This window comes from Hetaerina americana, unplaced genomic scaffold (assembly GCF_022747635.1).
Source record: "Hetaerina americana unplaced genomic scaffold, ioHetAmer1.1.p SCAF_214, whole genome shotgun sequence".
Taxonomy (NCBI): domain Eukaryota; kingdom Metazoa; phylum Arthropoda; class Insecta; order Odonata; family Calopterygidae; genus Hetaerina; species Hetaerina americana.
This window is the reverse complement of record NW_027286780.1, coordinates 97,296-106,501: the sequence shown is the minus strand read 5'-3', so window position 1 is coordinate 106,501 and position 9,206 is coordinate 97,296.

Genomic DNA, 9,206 nt, shown 5'->3' with positions numbered 1-9,206 from the left:
GTACTTTTTGTAACGTTGCAAAGGCTTATTTAATCTCTCAGCACAGTTCGCCGCCTGGGAATTGAACCAATTGTCAACTGTGGGTTATTGAGTTCCTCGTCATCTTCAAACCGTTGTCCTCCAAGCCACGGTTACAATTGGAAGAAGAGAAAATAGTCGCTAGGTGCAAGGTCGGGACTGGAGATAGGGGTCCAGAAATGCTCGTCCACTCTACATTATTTGACCTTTGTGTTGGCCAGCAAGCATTTTTGGTGCCCACCTTGCAAATAGTTTTTGATATTAGTGATTTTCTGTAACAACTGTGCAAATAGTGGGGCGTCCAACAAGAGGAATTTTATCCACCAGAACAATAATTCTCAATCGTCGATCGGATCGCAGTTCTTGGTCCACTTGTTGAATGATTTCATTGGTCTGGATACTGGACCTGCCACGCCGCCCTTCATCGTGCATATTCGTGTGGCCGTTTTTAAAGTCTCGATACCATTGTCTAAAATGACCTTCACTCATTACTGTTGGCCGATAAACTAGGCACAACTCCCAATGAATTAAGGCAGTTGAATATCTTTTTGCACGCAAAAATCTAATCACAGGTCTCACTTCACAACTGGCGAGAGGAACGATTTTCACGGACGTGTTGCTATCTGCGTTTACCGACAGGGAAACGGCTACTAAATTAAAACAGTAACTTCTGCTGCTTCAGAAGCAACCCTGAGAGGCCCTGAGACCCTGAAGAGGCTTGTTGCCTAAAACAGGGCTTCCCAGTAGGTGCACTACACCTACTTGGATAAAAAAATATATATTGAAAAAGGATTATTGATGTAGTGTGCCACGTCAACTTTTTAATAATAATATCTTTGGTAATGGTCAGACATCGCAAGGTTGGGTTGGCAAGCATTCTCTCTCCTGTTCAAATTTCTTTGCAGGAAAGAGAAATGTGACAATCTTTTGACATTCACTTGTACAAATATAAAAAAAAAAGAATTTAAAACATGTTAAGAATGGTAAGGGCAGTTTTCAGCTTGTAAATGTAATATTCTTTTGGCCTCTAAATGAATGCCTGTTGGTCGTTGACGCACATTCGGAAACTCCAGAATTGAGAAGAACGTACGAAAAGTAAAATAATATTCAGAAATATCTTTCCAAAAGCACGCGAGTGGAAGTTATAAATATCTTGGAATTTGAATTTATAGCCTGATAATTGTAGCATTTGTGCGGCTGTGATCCCTGGATAAAGACGCATTTGACATATGCTCCGTTGTCTGGACTAGAATATCTAAAACTTCCAACCTCACCTTCCTCCGAAATCCATTGTTTTACGACTCGGCGGAGCGCCACTAAAACATACGATAGATTTACACCCCTGAGTAGATAACACTCCGCAGGTACTCTCACTATCTGCAGTAATTTATTTATATATTTTTAAAGGTCCCGTTCAGTGCGAATCGGCATTGAACGATGCCAACACTCAATTACACGCGGGACGCCTGGAAGAATATGAGCGCGTGATTTAACCAGATTCATCGTGCGCATCCCCCGGCTTCGAACCCTTTTTGACGATGCCCTCGTGACGGTGAGCACAAGGGGAGGGGGGAGGGGAAAGGAGAGTAGTGAGAGGGAGAGGGGAGATGGTCGCTAGCTACCCATTCCCCGACATGCCCTCCCTCCCTCCCGCAAGGACTGTTCGTGCCCGTAAATGGCGAAGGATCCTGCATTCAAACACGGCCGGCCACTCCGAGACCCTCAATCTGTAGCTCTTTGCGGGAGATGCACTCGTCTCTCTCCCTCTTCCCTTTTTTTTCACTTACGTCCGCTCGCGCTGTCTTATTTTTGTTTTTATCTCTGGGTAACAAAGGTAGCAAACATCTGAACCTGGCGGGGGGTGCGGGGGGGGGGGAGAGGAAGTTTAACGTGGGAAGCCCTTGGCGATTCGAACATGGCGTGCCATTCCCCATCGCCCCAGCGTGCCCGCTGGGGCGATGGGGAATGGGGAAGGTCCCCGCCCGATGCTTGCTCGGATGAATCAAAGACGTGATTAGCGGAAAAAAGAGCGTTCGGTGTGAGTAGGTCTCTGAAATTCACTCCCGGTCCCGGTCCCGATTCGCGTTCGTTCGAATTCTTGCGTTTTGTGCAGCACAGTTACGCTCTCAGTTCCCCCGCTTACGCAAGTACCGCGAGTTGAATATTTTTCAAAGAATTCCACGCCGAAATTATGGTGTTCGAGTAGTAGTAGTAGTTTTGAGGGGAGGCGACCGACAGCTAAGGTCATTAAAAGATGGAGGGAGAAGGATTTGCTACTTCCTGGCTGCGTAGGTTAATAACCTTTCTGCTGCCTCTTTTTGAACGAGTATTGAATGATGGATCACGAATTTCCCGGTGGCGTAATTGAAAGGTTTCGTGTGTGTTTTCTTTGAATCTTTCTTCCGTCTCGACTTAACGAGAGGTCGATGCTTTAGTCTCCAAGGGACCCCATTATTAGGGGACAGATTCATGCGTCATCGAATTTGCACCCTACTTTAAGCCGGAAGCGGGAACTTAAAAAGAAAGAAGACAGCATTCGCAATTGAAGCTTCAACCAAAACAGCTGACAATTTTCTTTTTATTTTTGAAACTGTTCTCTCGAAGCAAAAAGATTTACACGAAAAGACGCGACGAAAACTTATACTATAACATAAATAAAAATTGTATTGACGCGTGTCCTGGAAAATTGTAAAGGAAGTAGAATTAACTTCGATTTCGGTATATATTTATGTGGATTTGGAGAAGGGTTAGAAATGAATTCGATAGGAAGGCAAACAAGGGGGGTTTCAATGATGTAGATGGCGAGAGTAAGTCGATATAAAATATTAATGGAAGATAACGAATAATTTGTACGGATAAATGCAATTATTTGAATTGGTAGTAACCTACGAGCTTAGTGTGAGTTTGTGATGAGCCCTGGCCCAACACACCACTGCACTCGTAAGCCCTTATTAACGAACTATCCTTAAGCTCCAAACTGCATATTACGATAATTCGTAATTTGGCTCTGCATACTTTATAACTCCCACAATTCCGCCCAAAATTCCTATTTATCTCCTCCCCTTACCTTGCTTTCGGAGGATTCCCTGCTCTAGCACCGCTTTCGGCATCCCATTCCATCTCATTGTCAGTACCTATCTCCTGAATCTACTTGTCGTGCCTTCTCCGAAATTCTCCCGATAACCTCCTTTCTTCCCCTACAATACCCAGAACTTCAACGTTGGCTTTCCTTTTCGTCAATTTCATTTTCTCTCTTCTTCTCCACGCCTTCATCCCGGAAAACTCCATTGAACACTCATCCTCTTGCCTAAATGACCAAGTTTCCGAGCCGTCCAAAAACTACGTTCCAAAATGGACGGGACAGATAAATGCAAAAACTTTGGAAACGCAAACCTCACGGCACGTTCGTCAAAGACCATGGGACTCTACATCTACCAAAAAATGCAACCTAAATAAAGGAATTCCTTGCGCAAGGCGTTTGGGTGCTGGAAAAGTAGGGAAACAAGGGAACTTCATTGTCCTCTAATGTTGTTTGCAGAGATCCAAATGGAAGGGAATCAGTAGAAATCCGTTAAAACGCGAACAACGCGATAATGCAATAATAAATATTGAATCGAATTAATGATTTCGATGCAACAATATCAAAATGTAAAAATCATTCGCGTTGACTGGGAGGGTTCACTACTGGGATGAGGCGAATGATTTTTACACCTTGAAATTGTAGCATTGTAGTACCCATTAGCGGATGACTCCGTTAAAAGTTACTGTTACGGCATCCCTCTCAGTTTCTCAGAATACAAAATAATAATAATAATGATAATAATAATAGACATCATTTTTAGCATACAGTTTCAGGCAATTTTTCGAACTAAGGATAGCACACAGATATATCTGTTTCCTTAAAGAAATAATATTATCACATACACATATGTTTTGGATTACACTCAATTATCTTCTGAGATCATTCCCTTCGATTTGATATGTGTAGTGTTGCATTGAGTAGACCTGAGATTCATTATGGAACATAGAAGAGACTTGAGAATTGGCCTTTGGCACGCCCTTGTAAACCTGTTACCGAGCCGTAAGTTGTGAGCGAAAACAAGCCATGGCAGGACGTGAAAACTTCAGCTCACTCGTTAGAGACTTCAAAATAATAGGCGCCGTCAAACACTTAGCTGAAGTCAGACAGGACGTGCAAGACGACTTTACGTTTACCAACAGAGGCCGGAATGTCATCGGCTACCATCATTAAAACTGATTTGATGATATACCCTTTGCGGAATCCTGATTGGAAGTTTCGAGCAACTTATTACATTGAGAGGTAGAATTTGATAATAGCACCGGCTATCTTTTTCTTACAAAAAATTAATTATAAGGCACTATCAGTAAAAAGATGTGATGGCAATACTATATAATTTAATACGAACTTCTCGGGAGGTTTGACAGTGAATGATGAGTAGACTGGGTGTTAGTTAAATAACATAAATGGATGAAGCAGGTCGTGGTTAGTCTAATAATTTAAGATCTCCATAGCTTTGTCAAACAGAATTCTTAATGAAGCAGTTATTAATGATAAAATTAATATAAAAGTAGAGGTGGTGGCTAAAATAGTGACTTTTATACGTCTCGTAGATGATAGATGCACGTAGGGTTGTCCCTATTCGGGGGATTAGAGATTTCTATTGTTTAAACCTGAAGCTGTAGAGTTTTGTCGGTGAAGCTACAGGGAAATTCGGAGAAGGTTCAGGCTGAGTCGGGAGGTTTAGCTACTGTTAACAATGTGTGCGGTGGTTTTGAGTCGTGCGTATTAAGCTCCTCAACGGTAAATGTGAGCTTTGGGGCATCACGTCTGGGGCTTAGTGAGCTCTGCGCGCGTCACAGCTTATTCCTTTTTGCTCTGGCGTTTGGCAATTGAGGCAGAGGCAAGGGAAGGATGCGGGAGTGAGGAATTGCTTTGAGGGTGGGAGAGTGGCGAGGGAACAAATGTCCATCGCCGAGCGGAATTCCAGTATTAACCTGTTTTTTTTGCGGAGCTATTTCTATAATGCATGCAACTCAACTCGCTTGTTCGCGAATTGAAGCGCATGAATTTAAAAGTCTCTGGTATGCTCATTTTCCAACAAGTATGTGTCACAGATTACTTGATTTATTATTTTGGTTTTCGAACGTCTTGGCGTGAATTTTTTTCACGATCGGTAATTTCCCCCCACCCTCTCCGGTCTCCCTCTGAGAAGGGAATCTATGTCCAAGTCGATACAGTAGTGCATTGAATAAAGTATCGTTTTAAAAATCCCATCTAGTTATTTTATAAACCATTCGCTGCTTTTGAAATTTACAGCTAAATGTAATACGATAATAGTGTGACCTTTTGAACTTATTTTTCTGCGCCAATTTGTATGCCTCCCATGCAAGTCAATGTGAGTTACTTGATTAGATGAAACCCGCACATGTCTGAATTGGGAGTAAAATATTCTTGAAATGCATAATAGGAGTAGTGATAGCATTAAAGATATAGCAATTCCGTTCGTAAGATAATTTTAGACTCGCGAGTATTGATGTGCACAAGGAGTATTGAAAGGCATGACAAACAAAAGACAAGTTTCACGAGAAGGAAATCATTGTATCGTACGTCTATCATCGGTCCTTGATTACCAACATGCTCACTCCTTGTGGGACACTTGTTCGTTTGGATTCCCTTAAATGAGGGAAATGACAGATTCTCCTTCTTACAGGAAATAAACCTTTCAAGACGATTCCTGCCTCTATTTTTTTGAAAATATGTCTCTACACCCTAGCCTTCACCAATTAAAATTGGCAATCCCTCCACTTTCCACTTCACCAGGCCCCTCGCCGTAAAATTTCAAAGCTGTTCGATTCCGACCGTTCTTAAACTTCTAGAATCATCCATTCAAAGTCCCTGGACTAACTCGTCCCCAAATTTAGTTCCTGTCACGGAAATCAACTTAGTCTATGCCTGGGAGAGCCATATATACAAAGAATTATCTTGGTATTCGTCCGCATATTCGTCTTGAGACATTTCCTATCAATAACCCGAAAAGCGGCATTGATAACATCAGCCGAGCTAGATAAGTGACAACGGTTGATGGGTGAATGGTGAGTTTCCGGGATATCGTCACCACTTGGTTCCAAAATCAGGCGTGCCCCATGAAATTGAAGCATCAATAAATTATGGAAAACTGAGTCCAATCATAAATGTATAGAGTACAAATGATACAACTTCTGCATAAACGATCATTAATTGCCTGTTAATTTTACGAAAGTTTCATCCAAATGAGATTTGATGCCATTCCATTAAGTTAGGGCGAAAGTATTATCCCACATAACATTGACCTCTGTGAGGATATGGATTTATTTTTCTCCGAGCAGAGGCTGTTGATGAAATAAAAGGGAAATACGAGGGCTATTCGAAAAGTAAGATATCCTATTTTTTTTCATGAAAAATCAAATTTATTCTCAACTTTGTGTGCATCGTAGGAAAGGCTGGGCATTTAGCTATTTTTCTACATAGTCGCCTTGACGATCAATCACTTTTTGTATCCTTGATGTGTGTGTATTCGAAATCAGGATTGAAGCTCGGAACGTTCTTATATACGAGAAATACACAGTTTGTTCCCGATTACTGAAGAATTTTGGAGGATTTTACTTAGTTCGGAATTCTGTGCCGTTTAAATTTTCCCAATACTGGACACAATTTTGTAAGTACTTATTGGTATGTCACATGGAACATTGGACCGAAATGCTTCGGAGAATTTTTCGAAATACAATTAAGTTGACTCGCGATTAAAATGTACGCGAATTGCCGACTTATATACATATTAATTATATAAGTCGGAAATATATATCTGACATTTCTCTTAGCAGAGGAGAGGGAAAGAGCAGTGGAGTGAGTTGGTATGAACAAATTGTGGGATGTATGGGAAGAGATGAGGGATGTCTGTTCCCTCCACTGCTGAGAGAAGATTGCTATCATACCATTTTATGACCACGTTTTGCTATAGTGTTATGATGAGAGGGCCTCGGATGTCAGAATTTCCTACACTTTCGAGTACTTTGTGTTATGTGTGTGTATGAGAGAGAGAGTAAATGTAGGAGAGGTGTCCGAGAAATTTCACGACACGGAAAGAATTTTATCGTCTCTCACTTTAGATAGCGTGGATTTTTGATTAACCTTGACCCCACGAAAGTTTTCCTACCCTTGGAAGTTTTCAGTTTTGATGTGTCTGTCCTGGGTAGGTTTGATCTTGCAAATTGAACATTCAAATTTACTCTTTAAGACTATAGACTGTGTAACCTTCATTTTTCATGCCTGGATAGGATATTGTAAGAAATGTTTGGTGAAGTTACTACTTCTTGAGCATCACCGGGATGCTATTCAGAGAGACCCAAAACGCCACCCACCAAAAATGAAATTTGCGAAACAACACAAATATATAGGAATGATGATGCAGGTGAATTAGTGTCCACCTTATTCCAAATGAATGAATTTTGCCAATCATTTCATTGTTTAAAGTTAGAATATTCCTAAACTATAAAAAATATGTTTTGCATTTTGCTTTCTTCTTGTAATAATTTATTTTTACTAATAGATAATTTCAATTCAAAATATTTTTTACCTATTGACCGTAATTTTTTGTCTTTATCTTAACCACTTTGCTAATAACTGCATGTTGAAATAATGACTTTTATAATAGTATGTGCATTTAATTAATTAATTTTTCGTCGATGATTTCCCCCTGTTCAGTGCTAAGCAGCAATATTTCATGAGTGACCTCTTCTATTGATGTAAATTTGCAAGCTATCTCTCTCATTCAATCTCTATGCTACCTTCAAAGATACAACGAGAAGTTCTTCATTTAGCACAACCCTTGGGCAGTTCCCCGAATTGATTGCAGTGGCTTGGAGGGCTCTTTCACATTCATACCAAAATTCATGGTTTGGAATTCAATGTTGCTTATTAATAGGTTCCTGCTGCACAGGTATCTTCATGTCCCTCTCTCATTCTTTTTTCATTCAGATAAGTAAAAATGAGCATTTTTTCATGATTATGCATGCATTTTTTTAAATTTTAACTACAAAAAGGTTAGCTATAAAATCTTTTCAATTTGAGTTATTTCTTTCTAGCTTAAAATTTTTCAAATATTTAAATGAATTCGAGATCTCCAACCCATACTGTTCGCTATACATTGGGAATAAGGACAGGGTTATTTGTGTCGTAGACGGTTCCAGATTTCTTTTGAATTCTCCCATATAAAATTTGGGTATCCAAAGTCTGGGAGTGTTTTCAAGTTGGATATAAATTGTGTTCAGTTTATAACCAACGAATTCATTTAAACTAAAGCATTTATAATGATTTCCCTAGACATTTGTGCAAATGCATCAAAATTTTTACTGTAAATTTTGTGAGTCCATTTAATATCATTTTTTGCATTACAGCAGTTATGATATCTTGATAGATAGATTTGGGCGAAATTGAGACCAAATGGTCCCTTCTTGATAGCATATACGCAAGCCTTAATTCACTTTTATTGCCAAAATCAGCTAAATATTCTTTGGGACATTTTTGGTTTCTCTTCCCAGCAAATTACATACCTTGAATCTACAATGCAGTAATCAGCTAGGAAGTCTAAAAGTTAATTAGTAAGAGAAAACATCTGTTGACATGGAAGTACATTAGCCATCACATTGTAATGAGTGTACTTGAGCTCCAAACACTTCCTTGCAGACACTTTCATCAAATAGTTAATAAGGGTTTATTTCCACACTACAATGTTTATAATTATTACTCTACTAATCATTTGAACAAATGACATTTGCTCAGCTGTATTGGAAGAATTAGTAATTGCAACCTAATATGCTTAATAGTTCTAGTTTTGATAAAAAAATCAAGTTTTCATATGGCGAACTATTCACCACTACAGTAATCAAACAGAAGGTTGGTTTGATAAGTGAGGATGGAGTGAAAATTTATGTAGTGGATTCTTGAAAAATGATTGTCAATAAGACTCAGACAATAAATCCACATTTACCTTTAATCCTGGTTGAAAAACTTGCTCAGTTATCAATCAATCAAACAAATCAGTGAATCAAAAATATCCTTATTAAAAAACTTTATTTTTCAAAAATATTAATCCTTAGGCTTCCGCGCCGTCTATCTGATGAATCCATGC